The sequence below is a fragment of the Cygnus atratus genome, chromosome 1, assembly GCF_013377495.2.
Source record: "Cygnus atratus isolate AKBS03 ecotype Queensland, Australia chromosome 1, CAtr_DNAZoo_HiC_assembly, whole genome shotgun sequence".
NCBI classification, from domain to species: Eukaryota; Metazoa; Chordata; class Aves; order Anseriformes; family Anatidae; genus Cygnus; species Cygnus atratus.
The window spans coordinates 18,044,236-18,064,020 of NC_066362.1; the positions used below are offsets into that span (position 1 = coordinate 18,044,236).

At 39.2% G+C, this 19,785-nt stretch overlaps 1 protein-coding gene and 1 long non-coding RNA gene across 3 annotated transcripts in view; one reads left to right on the forward strand and one right to left on the reverse strand.

Moving 5' to 3' along the window:
- TAFA5 (TAFA chemokine like family member 5) overlaps positions 1–19,785 on the forward strand; it is a 428,308-nt gene that overhangs the window by 291,730 nt on the left and 116,793 nt on the right. The window lies entirely within an intron of this gene.
- Positions 16,296–18,397, reverse strand: LOC126913410 (uncharacterized). The gene is made up of 3 exons (XR_007708653.1): positions 18,267–18,397; positions 17,570–17,769; positions 16,296–16,463 (listed from the first exon to the last, which is right to left on the reverse strand). It is a non-coding gene; the product is annotated as an uncharacterized LOC126913410 (long non-coding RNA).

The window sequence follows — 19,785 nt, forward strand, 5'->3', positions numbered from 1 at the left end:
CCATTACATTGCAATGTAAAGTTAGGACATGAGAACATTTACTGATTCATATACAGGAATTAAAAGAAGTGAAAGCAGGGAGAGATGAAGTATTCATGCCTTTACTCAAAGAAAGGAAGCTTATCTCTTCTTCTCTACCATTCTGGTTTAGGTAAGCTGTTTTCCCACACCTTTCTCATATCATCGATAAATGAAAGTTTTCATTTTCTAGTAATTTATATCCGTGTCCCTACTAGTGGTTAATGAGGAAGTCAGTGGAAAAAGAGGAGAGTGAGGGAAAAACTAAAAAAAATATTTGGTTATGGAATCCTGTAAGAGCCAGGGCCAAGCAGATATGTGTATTCTATTTTTTTCCTTCCTCTAAACTTTTTTTTTCCCTCTAAAGCCTACTGGAAAGAATAGGTTGTATGGGAAGCATTTCAGAAGAACTAAAACTTAAGTTATCTTTAGCATGCTATGAACACTTTCAAACTAATTGACAATCTTTGTGAAATTTTGTGAGATGACCATCCAGGACAGGGCTGCCCTTTCAGTGTGCCAGCAGCGTTTAGGACCAAGGTTGATCCCACCTGACTTCAGGTGCTTTTCCAAGGCCCAAGAGTTAGGATCTTAGTTTCTTTAAACATCAGTAATTTAAATATCAAGCCCTTTGTCATCAATAGGGAGAAATACAAACCTCCAATGAGACGTTCTGTTTTGTACTGGCTTACTTTACATGGGAGAAACGTTCTCTCGCCATTCCTGACAGAAGAAACTTGGTTGACCACGCTCCTTATTTAGGAGTGAAATGAATCAATGAAATACATGAAATCAGAGAGGCTACCACGGGGTTTCAGTGCAGAGGACTGAATGAATGTCCTAACAAAACTTTCTAGTATGAGCAATGAAGACAAAGCTGGAGGTGATCTTTCCACAGTGGAGACAAAACATGCCAGCAGGTTAGTGCATCTCCCTGCTGTATTTCATGAACACATTTGTAAGTTGACAGAAGTGTATGCTTACTTTTATATTATTATTATTATTCATTTATTCCTATATGTGCAAGTTAACTATGTGAGAGGAGATGACTAGCAGAATTACACCGGGCTCTGGGCTCTTAAGTTTTCTTTTTTAGCCGTGATGCATAGAATGAAGCAAAAACAACATTGCAGAAGAGAGGAAGTCATGCAGAAATCAACAGATGAGTAAATCACGAAGTGAGAAAAATCATGGGGTTGCACTGCTTCTGTAAAACTGCTAAGACACTAGAAAATTAGATTTCTGGGTTACATTAGTGAGTCAAAGAAAATGCAGAAACACTGATGTTTACTTCCATTTTGAGCAGTCACTCTGAGATCTCACACTGGCATTTTTACAGTCATATTTTAGAATAGAAAGATCAGTGTTTTCCTGTGTTATTTTTTACTGTGAACTTGAAATACAATTACAATTGCATATTACCTTTGAGGGCTGTGTAATCAAAAGTGCTTAGACTACTATTAGAACCATTTTCTCTTAGCTATCATCCCTGTAAACTTAGTTTGGACTCTCAAGAGACAAACTGTATTTTGCATCTTATTTAAAAAAAGAAAAAAATTGAGTGTGTCTTCAGTGTCATACCCAGGCCTTTCATTTATATTAGGAGCTCTTTGCTGTTCCTATTGCCTTCGGTAGATTTGCACGTGTCACTGATTGAACAGCAAAGGTATGTCAGTCCAGATCGAGACGGAATGGAATCTCCTTGTTCATTTGGTGAAAACTATTTGCTTCATTTTGCTACAGGCAGCTAGTACTCAATTTTACTCTGTTAAGCCAGTTTTGTCTGAAGAAGGTGTATGTGACTAAGCAGGCAGGAGAGCTGTGGTGATTTTATGACTTCAAAATAAATAAAACAGGATCCATTTCCTAGAGACCCTAGCTAGAGGCAACTGGAAAGCATATGGAAGTGAAGTCTTCTACTTTTCGAATACTATTAATTCGCAGTAATAAAATAAATAAATAAATGTTTGTTTACATTGGAACACAATTGTTTAGTGCATGTTAACATACTATTGGTACTTGCACTTGGACTGCTTTTTAATTATGTAATTTGTGATTTTGAAAAGCAAGTGGAATTTGAATTACAAGAATATTTGAAACATTTTCATCTTTTATAAAATCCTCTGTTTCTTTTCCTGCAAATTATCATTAATGTAAATTACATGATGAACAGCCACCAGTCAGAAACCACTAATGTCTTGGAGATGTTGCTGAACATTGTCCAAAAAAATCTATCTTGAAAAAACAGAACAATTTTCATGGATGGCAAAAAATCATCCTTGATTCTAAATTTATGCTAAATCTTGATGATCTTCTAGTAATTTTATATTTGTGTTTGCACAAAAAGGCAATTTTGAGGTGGGTTGTGGCAAAACATGATGTTGGTTTACATGTGTCCCGATAAGGGTATCAGAGAATTGGTTCATCATGTTTGAAATAGAGGAGAAACTGCAAATAGAAACAATATAACAATATGGTCTGTTATTTCTGTGAACTGGAACAGATTCTGGACTATAGAATTTCAATAATTGAACACGTGGAGTTAAAACAGCCTTTCAGAAGTGGACATATCTTTTTTTTTATCTTTTTTTTCTTTTTTCTGATTTGATTCTCTTTTTTGGTAAGCCCTCATAAAAATCTTTAAAGCAATCTTTTTTTATTATTATTATTTTTAAACAGTAATCTGGCTGGCTGGCTGTATGGAGAATAAAGACATATCAGGAACTTTCTTTCCAGTATATTCTCTTTCCTATAGAAACCTTATAATCTGACCATGATCTGACCATGGAGGCAAATCACACGGTTCTGTAGACCAGAAGGAGTATTTAGATAAGTGTTGGGCTGAATCAAATACTTTAAAGTGTTTTGTAACTTTATTTTTTTTGTTATTTATAGAAAAAAAATACATTAAAGATCGGTTAGAAGAAATTCAAGTTGTGATGCCTAATATTCTGACAGGCTGCTGTGTATAAGATATACTTGCAGTAGAAGAATAGAGGTTTCTGTAAAGGACCATGCATCAGAACCTACAGATTCTCCTGATGTGCAGTTAGCTGCAGGAATGCTGCACAGCCCACTGCTATTCTTTCTTGTACTTAAGCTTCCCCCAAATTTCAGTCTCCTAGCTGCCTTTTTATTATTTTTATTCCCTAGGGAAGCTAGCTTCCTGTAGGCAGTGTGAATCAGTCCTGACTTTGATATCAGTCATAAGTTTGCTGATACTTTAATATAAAGGAGAAATAGCAAGAAAAATGAACATCTAGTAAATTTATTCATGGCCACATGTGTTAGTAGAAATGCACTTAAGAGACGTAGATAAATCGTTCAGATCCTTTATTCAAAATATCTAGGTAATTTAATTTAAGTTCCATTTTTCCTGCTTTGAAAAGGGATTTTACTTTACTGTAGATCCTACTGGCCATCAAATATTTTTCAGACTGGGATCAAAGCCACTTGATGGTCATTTCTCTGATTTAGTTGTGTGACTGCTGACTTCACTGCTGGTCCCTGACAATGTAGACTGGAGCGCTGGCTGGTGAAAGATGGTAGAAGCTAGTTTATGCTTAGTAGGAAAGAAGTTCACAAGTGGTGTTCCCCATGACTAAGTATTGGGGCCAGTTTTGTTTAACTTTTTTACCAACGATCTTGATGAGGGGATCAAGTACACCTTCAGTTAAGTTCTCAGATAACACCAAATTGGGTGGGAGTGTTGAACTGCTTGAGGGTAGGAAGGCTTTGCAGAGGGATCTGGATAAGCTAGATAAATGGGCCATGTCTAATCACATGGCACCCAACAAGGCTAACTGCTGGGTCCTGCACTTGGGTCGCAACAACCCAATGTAGTGATATAGGCTCAGGGAAGAGAGCCCAGCAGGAAAGAACCAGGGGGTGCTGGTCAGCAGCTGGCTGAGCAGGAGCCAGCAGTGTGCCCTGGTTGCCAGGAAGGCCAATGGCAACCTGGCCTGCATCAGAAATAGTGTGGCCACCAGGACCAGGGAAGAGACTATCCCTCTGTACTCAGCACTGGTGAGACTGCACCTCAAGTACCTTGTTAGCTTTGGGCCTCTCATTTCAAGAAGTACATTGGGTTGCTGGAATGCATTTAAAGAGCCACAAAGCTGGTGAAGGGACTGGAAAACAAGATATACGAGGAGCATCTGAGGGAACTGGAATTATTTAGTCTTGAGAAAAGGAGGCTGAGAGGAGACCTCATCACTCCCTACAACTACGTGAATAGAAGTTGTGGTGAGCTGGCTGTTGGTCTCTTTTCTTAGGTGACAAATGATAGGACACGAGGAAACAGCCTCAAGTTGTGCCATGGCGGTTTAGATCAGATGTCAGGAAGAATTTCTTCATGAAAAGAGTGGTTCCCTGGAGGTGTTTAAGAGACGTGTGGATGTGGCTCTTAGGGACATAGTTTAGTGGTGGATTTGGTAGTGTTTGGTGATGGTTGGGCTTGATCTTGTGGGTCTTTTTCAACCTAAATGATTCTATGATTCTAAGTTATAGTAGGGGTTCCTGAAGCTTTTCCAGTTTTCACACCATTTCCAGGCCAATAATTTAGTGTGATTGTAAAAACTAGGTAGCAAATGACATTAACCTTTTTTTTTTTCTTTTTTTTTTTTTTTCCAACTCTTTTGTGCCTTTCATAGTCCCTGTTGGGATCATGGCCTTAGTTTGGGAATAGCTGAGTTTGAGGAGGTTAACATTAAGACACCAAATCTGAACAGAAAAAAAAATAATGTTTGAAGACATTTTGTTTGAGGTAGGAAGGAGATGAGAAGGAAATAGCCGTGTGTGATAAATAGGTACCAGGTAGGAGAGGCTGGAAGAGATTGTGTCTAGATTAAGGGTTGTCAGAAGACAAAGTCCAAGGAACAGTAAGGTGTTGGAAGTAATAGGAAAGAGATCTTCAACAGAGATTTTTGAGGTTAATGAGGAAACGAAAGGGGTTGAGGACAAAGCAGAGAAAAAAATGATAAATGGCCTCAATTATCTCTTTTAAAAATTCACTGAGATTCTTGACAGAGATGGAAAGAAAAGCTAAAAGTGCAGAACAGCTCTTACAGGCCTGTGTCTCCAAAAAAGAAAAGCTTTAATAGCTGTAAGTAACATTTATTATCTCAATTTTTAGTGGTGTGCTTGACATACAATCAGTGATACCACAGTTATATCGGGTTGGCCTAACAGTCAATGCTGTACATGAAAGGTGAGCGCTCATTACTTTGCTTTTTAAAAACTCTTTCCAAGTGAGCTGCTTTTGATCAAAGACACATAATTAAAGAATTAAGCAAGTTTACATCTAATAGACTGCCTGCAGTTCTCTGCTGTATTTTTGCCAAGCAATAGTCTACTTTACATGATTGTCTATTATACTCATTAGGAAACTAAGCAAGCTGATTGTGTTTCTCTGAGAGGAAAGTAAATGAAAGCTAGAAAAGGTGTGTAATGCTTTAATGAGATGAGTGTGGTGCATGCTCACAGTCTGCTTGTTTTCATTTAGCACATGCATCAACTTGTAAATTATCTTGAGCTTTCAAGTGGTGTACTGGTCTTTTGCCGTTTTGGTTGTGCTTCACTCAGTGGCTGGCAAGTAATGGAGATGGCTGGTGTTCTGGAAGAGGCTTCATTCTCCCTTACAACAAAAGTAACAGTGATTAGTTCAGCTTCTTAGTTGGGGCTCTATGCTATAACCCAGCTTGACATCATAAAGGCAACAGGTTTTTCTTGGTCTTTTATTTTTCCCTTCTTCTTTCTCCATCCCCTCTGTCTCTTCTGGAATGCTTTCTGAGCAAATTCTTTGCTTGCAGAGGAACGTCACATTCTCTTGCACTGGTTGATAAATATTTATGCCTGAGAACAGCATAAAGCTCTCTTTTGGATGCTTTCCCATTTTACAGTGTGCTGGCTTTTGGCCTGATCTCTGTATTTAGAAAACACTGTGTATACCTGCATGCTTTCTTGACTCAACTTCCTATTCCTAATGGGTCTGCAGGCAGTACTGCATGAAAACCATAGTGCACGTTGCAATATTTTCAATGAATTGTCAGAATATGTAAATAAAGCAAGATGAAAAATAGGCGGCTCCTTTTTTAGGTGTATAATTGCATTTTATGGATAAATGTATAGATATGCCTGAAAAAAAAAATTGTACACAAAACATAAAGACTTTTTTTTTTGAAGCATTTCAGTACTCTGATAAAACCAAGCAATGTTAAATGAAATTAGAGCGAAAATTAGAACTCGTATGGCAGTATTAATTCAGCACTATTTCACAATTACATTTTTCTCCTATCCCATTCCTGGAATGTATTGCTGAGTTTCGCTTTCCTACTTACATTTTCATGTTAAACAAACTCTGTGTACATCCAGTGAAAAATATGTTAATTATTAAAGAAATTGTTCTACCATTAATAGAATGCTGATGCTATCTAAATGTATCAGTTAAGCAAGCTAACTTCCTTTTTCCTCTTTAAAAGAGGTAATAGTCTATTCAGAACATACTGGGTGTTTTCTGTCCTCAGTAAGGGACCTCTAACAAGTGCTTGCTTAAGAAATGTGTGCCCCCATGTTATGTCATCAGGGGGACAGAGGCTTGTGACAAAATAGATGAGTTCCTACACTGCATCTACCTCAAAGCTGAGTATACCTCTCCTTGAAACTTGTATGAGACCTATCAACCATGTCTGGTGTCTCCACTGTATTGTATTTGCTTTTGAGGTATTCGACTGGAAAGGTTGCCTAAAATCCTTCCTAGAAAGTTACTGGTGTCTTTTGTTGAAAGGGCAAAGAGCATATGTAGGTCACCTGAACTCAGGCAGTCTCTGCAAGTCAGCAGAGCTGGCTAGGGATCTCCCCAAGCTTCGGACCAGTGTTTGATGTCAACCAGCTCAGCTACAGGGTGGATTCAGCTGGCTAGCCTTCAGTGGGTGCATGAACCACATTTCAACATCTTCATTTGGGCAAGAGCCAAAACTAGATACTGTGTGTTTAGCAGGGCTCCTCTGAGGGGTTAGTCTGAATGGGCTCGTGGGTAGGCTCCTAATGCTCCTACCTATGTCCACTTGTAATGTCTGCTACCCTAACACTCCTTGTATCTGCTCTGCTGTGGGACAGGGTTGGGCAAGGTGTGCAGCTTACTACCAGAGAAGATTGGCTGCAATGCGGCTCTCAAAGCCTGGCTGCTTTACTTTCTCTGACACAGAATTTGCATTACCCCCAAATCTTCACTTCAACAGACTGCCCACATGCTGCAGTCCCAGCATGGTAACCAGATGTGAATTGCTCATGAACTGTATGTGGCTACCTGCTTGTCATCTCGAGATAGTGCTGATCACTTACAGTGCTGCGAAAACTCAGGGATTATGCAGTTAATGAGCAGCGTTTATTCTGTGTGTATGTATATGTACATATACATATGTGCACCTAAAATAGTGTACAGGATCAGGACTTCAGTTAAGAGTCAACAGCTTTCACTTTTATGTAGGAAATGCAGCATGGGCAAGTAAAGACTTCAGCAGGAACTTTAGTGTCAGCATTTAGATTTAAATAAAATGTTAGCTGAACAATTATTTAATGTAATTTTTTTCATATATTGGTATTTTCTTTGTTATTTTCAAATTAAACTGAAATGGAAATTGTTTTGTTTAATTTTAGCATTTAGTCATCCTTAGCTGGGTTTTGATTTTGCTGAGATGGGTGGTTTGTTTGGGTGAACTTCTTGGATAACTTGATTGCCAAGATTCATTCACTTTGGAAGGGCAGGCTAATACGAAAAGAAACATGTCAGTGTATGCTATAATGAAATATTTTTGCAGTGGGAAAGAAAAAGATTAATTTAGAAAAGGAAAGATGAAGGGATTTAGCTTTGAAATATACAAAACAGCAGAAATTGGAAATACTTTATTATTACTGGACCAGTTATTATTTTCTAACTCTTGGATTTTTCTCTTTTTCTGGTGAAAAAGCAGGGTTCTATTTTTTATTTTTTTCCAGACTACGTCTATGTGTTTCAGTGACTCAATTAAAATTTGCCTCATGCAAATTGTTCCAGGAGCAGATGTGCCTGCCAAGCTGGGCAGAGAAAATGTGCAGCGAGGTCACAAAGAAGATGGTTCTTCATTATGCTCTGCCAAAATCCTAGCAGATCATCACTGAGAATGCCCAGATGTAAAATTTCAGTCACTGTCTATTTTATTTTTGTATTGTATTTTTCATTTCCTGCGTTCCCATCTTTACTGATGGGTGAAATCAGTTCTTCCCCTGTCAGCCAAGCAAAGGATCAAGTTGCAGTCTCTTGTTGATTTTGGTAATTTTTTTTTTTTTTGTTTTCTGAGAAAAAAAAAAAAAAGTTAGATGCATTGTGTATATGTTTTTAAATCAGGACAGTGTCTCCTATTAGACAGGCTGAGACTAAGAGTTTGAGGGAGATATGATGTGGAGCAACCTGCACATAATGTGATGTGGTAGCTTCTTCGCTATAAAGCTACACTAATCATGTGTCCCTACCTATCCCAACAACTGTGTCTGGGCATGTCAAATTAGTGAGTTTCAGGAGGATATTTCTGATTTTTGTTTGAATTACTTTGGGGCTGAGAAGGAGCTTTGACCGTTTAAACTGAAGTTGACATTTTGGAAGTCATTAAAATCTGGAAACAAATGGAAACCTTTTACCAATTTTAAAGGGTCAGTGATGGCTTCAAAAATCATTGCTGCTTGAAAAATAAATAACTAGAGATCACATAAGATTATTGTAACTGCAAAAGATCTGAGAAAATAAAAGCCCCTTTTCAGTTTCTTGACTTTCAGAACATGTACCAACATATGTTGTATGAAATACTTTCCCTGCTTCTTTTGGAGTCCACTCTTCAGAAACAAAACAAACAAACAAACAAAACAAAACAAAACAAAAAACCAACAACAAAAATATATAACTCTAAATATAACATTATGTGCTGCCAGAGTTGGTAGAAGCACTGAAAGTACCCACTGTACTTTTAAACCATTTGTTAGTTTCTCTCCTCAAGTAAAAATTCCTTTAAGTGAATAATTGCACAAAGGAGATCTTATCATTACTTCATGGCATGAAATCCTACTTGTAGAAACCCTAAGTTCTAATATACGTAGTCTTTCATGTAGCCCCCAGATTTTTTTATATGCTGTACCATCTCTGAAAGGAAAATAAATAGGATTTGAGACATTGAAACCCTGCCTCCTTGTATTAGGAAAGACATTTTTCATCTTCAGATTTTATGCACATATGAGCTAATTAAGTCTGTAATATGAAATAAATCCATGACAGTGCAGATGTTTTAGTTGCAAGAGCAATAGCTTGAGTGATTTCCTGTAGGTTTTTAGAAGAATAAATATGAATCGCGGGCATTGGTCATGCACTCATTTATACTGGCATAATGTATTACCAGAGGAAAAAAATGCAAATAAGAAGAGAAACAAGCCTATATGCTTCCTGACTTTTGTTCTACTCTTTGGTTCTTTTTATTTTTTATTTTTTATTTTTTATATTTTTTCAGATCACTTAAGACTGATAGATTTTAGCTCCTTTCTTGGCTGAGATGCATTTCATCTTGATTGAATGACTATCCATTGAATAAAAAAGTATAATTTGTAGAATTTCTAGATAGATACCTTGCTGTTGATTAGGAAAAAAGCTGCTTGTATATGTCAGATAAAGAAAAAGACTGTGTGCTTCTAATATAGCTTCATCCTGGACTATTATTTCTTCATTAACTTGTTAAAAGAGAAAAAGCATCTATGAGGCATTTTTTTTTCTCCTCAGGCATCCATGCACAAAATGAATATGAGCCAAAAGGGAAAAGAGGGGGAGTAAAGAGAATGAAAGGAACAAGCAAACAGGGAAATGAGTAAATCATAAAAGCCAGACAAAGAATACCAGTATTTTTGTATTTCATCCATGCTTTCAAAATCATGAGTGACCTTTATGAAAGCTGAAATGAGTAGGCAGCTTAAGCAAGGTTCATTTAAGGAAAAAATGGGCAGTTAACAAAACAGAGTAGCAGTGACTATGCAATAACTCCTCAGGGACCTGTGATGAAGTCAAGCAAGATAATTTTATAGTATATAAAGAATATTATATCAAATCTTGTGGGTCAAATATCTTAAGACTCTTATTAAGAATTTTTTTTTCCTATATGATTCTGGGATGCGTGACTGATCACCTTTCTTCTCTAGTTCAAAAGGCTAGAACTCATAAGATTTTAAGAAATGCCCTTGGGGCTATAGAGCTGTTTCTGTTTGACAGTCATGGGCTGGATTCCCTCATTTATATTTAACTGTAATCATCAGCTTTGAGAAGAGTTTCTAATTTTAAACACATGGTGCTTTCCCCCCTCCTCTTGTCCTCAGCAAAGCTATAATTTGCTTGGGTGCATCTCTGCCTTAGATGCCAACACATTTGAGCCCCAGAGTGGGCTTTGCACATGAAAACTGCACAGCCAAAAAAATGCTGCCTGCTTGTGTTTGTGTTTATTTGTTATTGTTTGTGTGTGTGTGTGTGTGTGTGTGTGTGTCTTTTCCATTTTTCATCTTCTTTTTAAAGGTGGTTTTTACCCAGATCTTTGGTACCACCCAAGACAGATTGTGTTGTTGTCATTTATGGACTTGATAAAACATCATCACTTTTGTGATGGTATTATGGGGCCTAAATAGCTCACAAATTTATCTTAAAGTTGAGATAATCAATGTCCAAACAACAAATTAGGAATGCGATGAAGTGTTATTTCTTGAATTGATATAGACCCAATTAGATGTCTCTTTTTAAGCTATATATAAAATAGAGGGACTTATTTGAAGAAGTCATTTTTGTTCTAGTAATGTTTTATCTGAACTTAAGTCAGACATCCATTTCTCAATTAACTGACCACAAAACAGTAAAAATTCATGTGTAAATAAAACTTTACTGCAAAATTATAACATTTGCTTAGATGTCTGCAAATTTAAACATCAAAAATCTTAGTAAACTGTCTTTACAGGTAGTACAATGCTAATCCCAGAGGGAGGGAAGAGTGAAGGGCAACAGGGTTTGTTCGTGTTTGCACAGATTGTTATCCTTTTAACAAAGACCAACATAAAACATACAAATCCATATGTTTGGATTTGTTGCTGCCACATTAATTATACATATGCTCACAGTGTAACACAGTACAAAATAATCTAAAATGATATTAAAAAAATAGAATTTCAGGACTGGCATCTTTTTCTTTAGTTAGAAACCACAAATCCTAAACAGACTTTTCTGAGAGTATCTTCTCATTAACAGTCTCTGAGAAACACCATAAAGAAAACATTTCCCTAATATTAGTTTTTCCACTGGCTCTAACAGTGTTTGTCAACCATGGAATTATAAACCAGAAGGCAGATTTTTCAGCTTTTTGAAACAAGTTCATTTATTGATTTTTGGCAACCATTTTGTGGTGAGGATAATTTCATGATAAATCTACCAAGGAACCTACATCTTGTCATGTTTAGTGTTTTGATAAACCTACCTAAAGTTTGGTATCTTAATGCCTGGTCTGTAAAGTCAACAAAGTCTACAGAGACATTCAGCTTAAAATAAGTGTCTATGTTTGCTCAGATGAATAACTCTCTAGTCTCAAAGGACTGAATAACTCCCTAGGACAAAGGACTGTGCTTGGTTACCTCATGAGAGTCATTGAACATACCTGAGATGTCCTATAATGTCAAAAACGTCAACCCAAGGCTGTCAGTTATGGTTTCAGACTTCCAGGAGATCTGTGCTTCTTTGAATCACCAGCTGGAGGCAGGCAACCTAAAGGCACTTCAAAAAGCACTAGATACCAGTGTATATGTGTGGTGGTTTCACACTGCTGAGCAGCTGAGCTCCGCCATACTGCTCTCTCACTCCCCATCCTCAAAGGAAGAGAGGCAGAAAATACAATAAATGGCTTAAAGGTTGAGATAAGGACATGGAGATCACTCACCAATTACAATCATGGGCAAAAAAGACTCAGCCTAGGGAGCTGAATGTAATTTATTGTCTAACAGACTAGAGGACCAAGAAACTAAAAGCAAATTAAAAACACCTTCTCACCCCCCACTTCCCACCCCCTATCTAACCTCTTCTACTTCCTCCCCCTAAGTGGCACAGGGGAACATAATGGGGGTTGCAGTTAGTCCATAATGCTTTGTCACCTGCCACTCCTTCATCTGCACTCTCTGCCCCTGCTCCATGTGGGGGTCCCTCCCATGGGATGCCGTCCTTCCTGAACTGATCTTGCATGGGCTTCCCACAGGCAGCAGCTCTTCAAGAACTGCTCCAACATGGATCCGTACCACAGGGTCCATCCGTCAGGAGCAAACTGCTCCAACCTGGGTCCCCCACGGGCAGCAGCTCCCCCCAGACCTTCTGCTCCTGCGTGGGCTCCTCTCCATGGGCTGCAGCTCCGGCCCAGGGCCTGATCCTGCAGAGGCTCTCCATAGGCTGCAGCCTCCTCCAGGCCACATCCACCTGCTCCACCGGGGGCTCCTCCACGGGCTGCAACGTGGAGATCTGCTCCATGTGGGACCCATGGGCTGCAGGGGGACAGCCTGCTCCACCAGGGGCCTCTCCACAGGCCACAGGGGAACTTCTGCTTTGTGCCTGGAGCACCTCCTGCCCTTCTTCTGCACTGACCTTGGTGTCCACAGAGCTGTTTCTCACTCCTCTCTCTCCCAACTTCTGTTGCACAGTTTTTTGTTGTTGTTTTGTTTTCGTTTTTTGTTTTGTTTTGTTTTGTTTTGTTTATCCCTTTCTTAAATCTGCTCTCACAGAAGCCCAACCAGCATCTCTCATTGGCTCGGCTCTGGGCAGCAGCAGGTCCCTTTTGGAGCTGGCTGGAACTGAGCTGGCTGGAACTGATTCTGATCTGATATGGGACAGCTTCTGGGCTCTTCTCACAGAGGCCAACACATCAGCCCCCTGCTACCAAACCCTTGCCACGTATGCCCAATAGAGAGTGAGCAACTGAATAGAAGTCTCGACTTAGATATCTAAATTTGGTCTGCAGTTTCCGTCAACTCTAACTCTGCATAAACATGGATGGGAGTGAAGTGTCCAGTTCTGCTTATAGTTGGGGACCTTGGCGTTTGTTTTTTTATAACAATCAAGGTGTTAGTACTGATTTTTTTTTAAAATAAGCACCCGTTCCTTCACCTGCATAATATGTCAGAGCCCTGTGGTTACTTTAGTCCTACACTGGTGGTCCAACATACATTTTGTAACCTCGTTCTACTAGATGAGAAGCAATATTTTGAACCCACATCACCTAGGTTGCAGGTAATTCCTCAGTCTTCAGACAGAGATATTTTTTGGAGTAAGTCAGTTCAGTCCTTTCTGTTCTAGGTGTTCCATTTGACTTAAGTATAGGTACTCAGCAAAATTGGGCCACCTAAATTAAGTATAGTCCCTAATCATGTAATTAACTGATTAAGTCTAGATTGCCCCACTTACAAAACATTGTCCTGAAAGACTCTTTTGCTTGGCTTCCCTACTGACAAAAAATAACATGCTGGTTTACTGTCCTTCAAAAATATTTAACTCAATTTGTCCTTTACCGAGATCTATAATTGTATATCTGAATACTATAACAAAACTCCTGTCTACAGAGATGTAAAGGAAACTTTAAATGGCTGTACCAAATGTCCTTGAGGTCTTTCCACTGATCAAAATGTTACTTGTATTTGTTAGTGGAGAGAATTCACAACATACATCATTAAACCTCATCATCTGTCTAACCAAAGAAATCATTTAAGCAGACAGAAAGTGTTCAGCTTCCTCATTGTTACTAGGGGCAATTTTTATTGGAACTATCATAGGGTATCCACATGCCTGAGATATTCATTTTGCTGTCAAACAGCACGTGTAAGTGAAGTAGCATTTTCTTGTAAAGACTACTGCAAATTGATATAAATTAAGGTCTGCTTTCTGAGAAGAATGAAGTTAATCGAAGTGGGATTAAAGCTATAGGTTCCTTTTATTTAGTAGAGGTGCTTCACTGATTTGTTAAATAATGGATTATTTGATGTACTGTATGGAGAGTGATGTAGGTCACTTTCAGCATGCAGTGCTGCAGATTTAAAGAAAAAAGAGAAAATATCAGCGCATTGTAGTTCACCAAATACCATGTATGAATCTTTGTAACAAACACAACCCTTCTCCCTGCCCACCATAAAACTTCTTCTTTTTTTTTTTTTTTTTTTTTTTTCCCCCAGGGCATGAATTACTTTTATAACCTTGCCTTATTTCACAGTCTTAACGTCCAGATTGCCCAGTTGTGGGCATTTCTTGCCATTTGGGACCTGAGTGTTTGAAATACTGAGGTTGGCATAAGGGACCAGTGTATATGAGATAAAACCTGCAAGACATACCCTTCTGGAGCACCAGAGGGAGGGTGAGCAGAGCTCTCTATACCAGGTAGGTGCAGGATACCTGTGTGTGAAAAATGAAGCAAACCCACTCTAGTCAATAGAGAGCATGGAGAAATTCAGTTTTCCTAACATTAGGTGTCTGCTTTAAGGTGAGATGAACTGCCTTGAATTACCTGGCTCTGTTGACTAAATGGGGCCTGATGAGATACATCTGTGGGTCCTGAGAGAACTGGTGGATAAAGTTATTAAGCCACTATCCCTCATATTTCAGAAGTCATGGCAGTCCAGTGAAGTTCCCACTGACTGGAAGAGGGGCAACATAACCCCCATTTTTAAAAAAGGGAAAAGGAAGACCCAGGGAACTACAGGCCAGTCAGTCTTAAATCTGTGCCCAGCAAGATCATGGAGCAGATCCTCCTGGAAAGTATGCTAAGGCACATGGAAAATAAAAAGATGATTGGTGACAGCCAACTTGGCTGCACTTAGGGCAGATCATAACTGACAAATCCAGTGGCCTTCTATGACAGGGTTACAGCATTGGTGGATAGGGGAAGAGCAACTGACATCATCTACCTGGAGTTGTGCAAAGCCTTTGACACTATTCCACATGATACCCTTGTCTGCAAATTGGAGAGACATGAATTTGACAAAGGGACTACTTGGTGGGTAGAGGAATGGACTGGATGGTTGCACTCAAAGAATTGTGGTCAACGGCTCCATGCCCAAGTGGAGATCAGTAACGAGTGGTGTTCCTCAGCAGTCAGTACTGGGACCAGTGCTGTTTAACATCTTTGTCAGTGACATGGGCAGTGAAATCGAGTGCACCCTTACCAAGTTTGCTGATGACACCAAGCTATGTGGTGCAGTTGACACACTGGAGGGAAGAGATGCCATCCTGAGGGACCTGGACATACTTGAGAGGTGGGCTTGGGTGAACCTCATGAAGTTCAACAAGGCCACATGCAAGGTCCTGCATCTAGCCTGGGGCAGGTACTAATACAGGCTGGGCAGAGAATGGATTGAAAACAGCCCTGAGGAGAAGGACTTAGGGGTGTTGGTTGATGAGAAGCTCAACATTAGCTGGCAATGTGCACTTGCAGTCCAGAAAGCCAACGATATACTGGGCTGCATCAAAAGAAGCATGGCCAGCAGGTCAAGGGAGATGAGTCTCCTTCTCTACTCTGCTCCCACCTAGACCCCACCTAGAGTACTTCGTCCAGCTCTACTAGGGCCCCCATCACAAGAAGGACATGGAAGTATTAGAATGAGTCTGGAGGAGGGCCAAAAGATGATCAAGGGGCTGGAAAACCTCTCCTATGGAGAAAGGTTGAGGGAGTTGAGGTTGCTCAGCCTGGAGAAGAGAAGGCTCCGAGGAGACTTTATAGCAGAGACTTTATATATCCTGTAGAGGCCCTAAAGGGGGCCTACAGGAAAGCTGGGGAGGGACTCTTTGTCAGGGAGTGCAGTGATAGGGCAAGGAGTAATGACTTTAAACTAAAAGAGGGTAGATTTAGATTAGATATAGGGAAGAAATTCCTTACCATGAGGGTGGTGAGGCACTGGCACAGGTTGCCCAGAGAAGTTATGGATGCCCCATCCCTGGAAGTGTTCAAGTCCAGACTGGATGGGGCTTTGAGCAATCTGGACTAGTGGGAGGTGTCCCTGCCTATGGTAGGGGTGTTGGATCTAGATGATATTTAAGGTCCCTTCTTATACAAACCATTCTGTCATTCTACAAAATATCCACTGATTATAGTAAGGACTGCAACACCATTACTTGATTCTGTTCAAGGATCCAATTTTATTTGGTTCACTTTTAAAATATATAATGTGAAAACTTTGTATGTCTACTGGACTGATTTTCCCAACTAAGTAGTATGTTTACCATGGGAAAGTAGGAATTCGCTTGTACAGTCATCCAGTTCATGTTGAAAATTAGTCATTTGCATATGCAATTCTTGTTGTAGAGGTTGCCAATGTAAATATTCTGAAAATTCTTCGTTTTCTATACATATCAAGTGAGAAGTAGCAATATTTGTATTCTAGAATAAGTGATTAAAAAAAATAAAGAAATAAACAGTTTGGTAAAAACAAACAAACAAACAAACAAAAAAGAATTATAGGTGCCTGTATAAATTAGTTCTTTCAGTTAATTACGGATTTATTTATTTAAAATTATTCCCAATCTGGACAAGTGTTCACTGTTAAATCTTCTCACATATCAGTGAAATGAGAAGTTGATCAAGTCTAGTTTAGGATTACCATTTGATTTTATAATATGAAACATTTTATGCTATGCATAAAATCCTGGTGAAAAGCAATTGCCTGAGAAGCTGCTCTAGCTTAAGTATGTATTTATGCATATTCAGATCTGATGGCATAAGAATTACAGAACATTCTTACCTCTTACAAAGAGATTGTAAGGATTCAATTGTTATACTAATAATTTACATCTGTGTATATAAAAGTAATGCAATTTGCATAATAAAAAAAATAAAACTGATATATCTAAAGCTGTGCACAGTGCATTTCCTTTTCCGTACTGTTTAAAAACATTCTCCTTAAAAAACTCAGGTAATTGCTTTAATTTTGGATGCAGCGTGACACTAGCACAGGGTACTTTATGGCAAAAGACTCAACATTAGGCCTATCTAAATAAATCTACTTTTTTAATTAAATAATTTCTGGAAAGCATCGACTATTTTGCAGACCACCCTTGTAGCTGGTTTCAGGCAAAGTGATTCTGACTGTAAATGGCCATTATAATCTAGGAATCAGGAAAGCTGACATGGTTTAGAAATAGAATTTACTTCATCAGCTAAGACTGGATTCACAGAATGTGCATGGAGAAATTAGGTGTCAGAATACGCTGCTTTGTCATAGTGCCTTCTCATTTGTGGGATCTGAACCGTTGCTGCAAATCTTGTGACAAAATGGGTATTTCTTATTTCCTCTAGACTGACTAACGGGTGTTTCTTTTTCTGCCTCACAGATGAGTATTCAACACCTGAAAGGATTCCCATTACTAATATCAGATTTCTGTCTGTCTTTGGTCAAGGCCTTAAGTGATAACAAGATATAATGAGAAGTGAGTGTGGGATTCATTGTGAAGCAAACTCCATTTTGGAAAAAAAGACTCTATGCTCACCTCAGTGTGAGAACAGTCTTCCCTTCTTTATTCACAGCAGAAGAGTCTTACTGTGCTGTTTCATTACCACATTGTGACACAGTGTTAGGATTCACAGAACATGCCCTAGTTTTCTCTTCCTCTGAAATGGTATAGCAGTAGTCATGGTTCACAATAGCTACATCGTCTCATTCCATCCATTGAAAAAGCTTGTTGCTTCCCTGAGATTATGAACAAAAGCATACAGTTCAGATAAATATAAGGAAGAATTAATCACCTGATTGAAGTCAACACATAATTACACATTTTTCCATTGATTTCAATGGGCTCTGGATCAAATTTCACATGTATTAAGATTCAGAAACTAGGCTAGTAACTACTACCCCTCCATATTTACATGTGGGCGTGTAGGTACTATGTCTTACTGAGCATTCATCACAATGCCTGAGTTCTACCTTTTTTGATGGGTACATTTATATATTCATAATTTGTTCTGAGGCTGGGTTGTCAATTCACCCAACAGCCAAGTAATTTTAATCACAGACTTTATGGTGTGTGAAAGCAAAGCACTTTTGTTTCTGCAGAGGATTTGGTAGAGCTAAAAAGAACTAGACTTCTTGTTACAAAAGTTATTTATTTAATGTAAGTCAAACTTCTTCAGTTTTGTATGCAAAAGGCCCATAGTATGAAGATGGATTTTGATTTGACTGAGACTCACCTATCACAGATATGGAGAACTGAAAATGGGCAGATCATTATTCTTTCTTTGATAGTCGCCAAGATATTTCCTCCTCTGGTATGTCAAGGAGCTGGATATTTTTATGGCTATGTGATACAAAAAGCTGTAAGACACCTTCTGGTCTCTTCCCTGCATTCCTTTGTCATGAACTTCTGGTGCAGTTAGAAGCACTTTTTTTCTAACTTCCTCCACCCCTTGAGTCACCAAACATGAATTTGTGGGTAAGGATATTTGATATCAGTCATTTCCCCAGCTGCCACGGCTCATCCGCCTCTCTTACTTTTTTATCACTTGCTTCTCTCCACGTACATCTTCAATGGTTCTCTCCAAGTCCCCTGCATCTGATTCCGAAGCTTGCCCCTATTTTTAACTTCACACTTCTGTGATTTGCGCAGGGCATGGGGAGAGAAAAAGCCTGTCACACCAAAGGTATATTCATGCAGTAATGGTCTAAAAGAAAGCTCTTTGGGAAAAGCAGCTCTGCTTGTTTTTTACTTAAGGTCCTGTTTGTGTTGCTGTTTAATAATCATTTAGCTTCCACTACCAAGACAATAAAGGTTATTATTTTTGGAGGAAGACCTGCAGTTGTGTGCAACTGCAGGTAAACTGCTCTCTTGGTGTAGCTGCTAATTCAGTGGGATGGGGTGTTCGTATTAGTCGTGATGTTGGTGTATCTTTCCAATGTATTGGAAATAACCTGCCTGAATCCTCTGGCATGTACACTCACTAAGACAGATCTTTCCCTCATTTCTGAGTGTCATTGTCCACAATTGCTATTTTGCTATTGTGATTTAAAACAGGAAGAGCATTGCAAGCAGGTTGAGGGAGGTGATCCTCCCTTCTACTCAGCCCTGGTGAGGCCTCACCTGGAGTACTGTGTCCTGTTCTGGGTTCCCCAGTTCAAGAGGGATATGGAGCACCTGAAGAGAGTCCAGCAGAGGGCTACTAAAATGATTAAGGGACTGGAGTATCTGTCATATGAAGAAAGGCAGAGGGGAGCTGGGCCTGTTCAGACTGGAGAAAAGAAGGCTCAGGGAGGAACTGATCAATGTGTATAAGCTTCTGAAGGGAGGGTGTCAAGAGAATGGGGCTAGACCCTTATCAGTGGTGCCCAGCGATAGGACGAGAGGTGACAGTCACAAAGTGAAACACAGGAAGTTCTGTCTGAACTTGAGGAAAAACTTCCTTACTATGAAGGTGACTGAGGACTGGAACAGGTTGCCCAAAGAGATTGTGGAGTCTCCTTCACTGGAGATACTCAACTATTTGGACACAATCCTGGGTAATGTGCTCTAGGGCACCCTTTTTGAACAGGGAGGTTGGACTAGATGCTCTCTAGAGGTCCCTTCCAATCTCAACCATTCTGTGATTCTGTGAGTCTAATGTCAGGAAATATAGAATGGTGTCATTCAAGTGATGGCTGCTATTGTGCATTACCTTTTCCACAATATTTCTTTACTACTTGCTGTCAAAAATGGACCATGGTCTCCGCATGAGT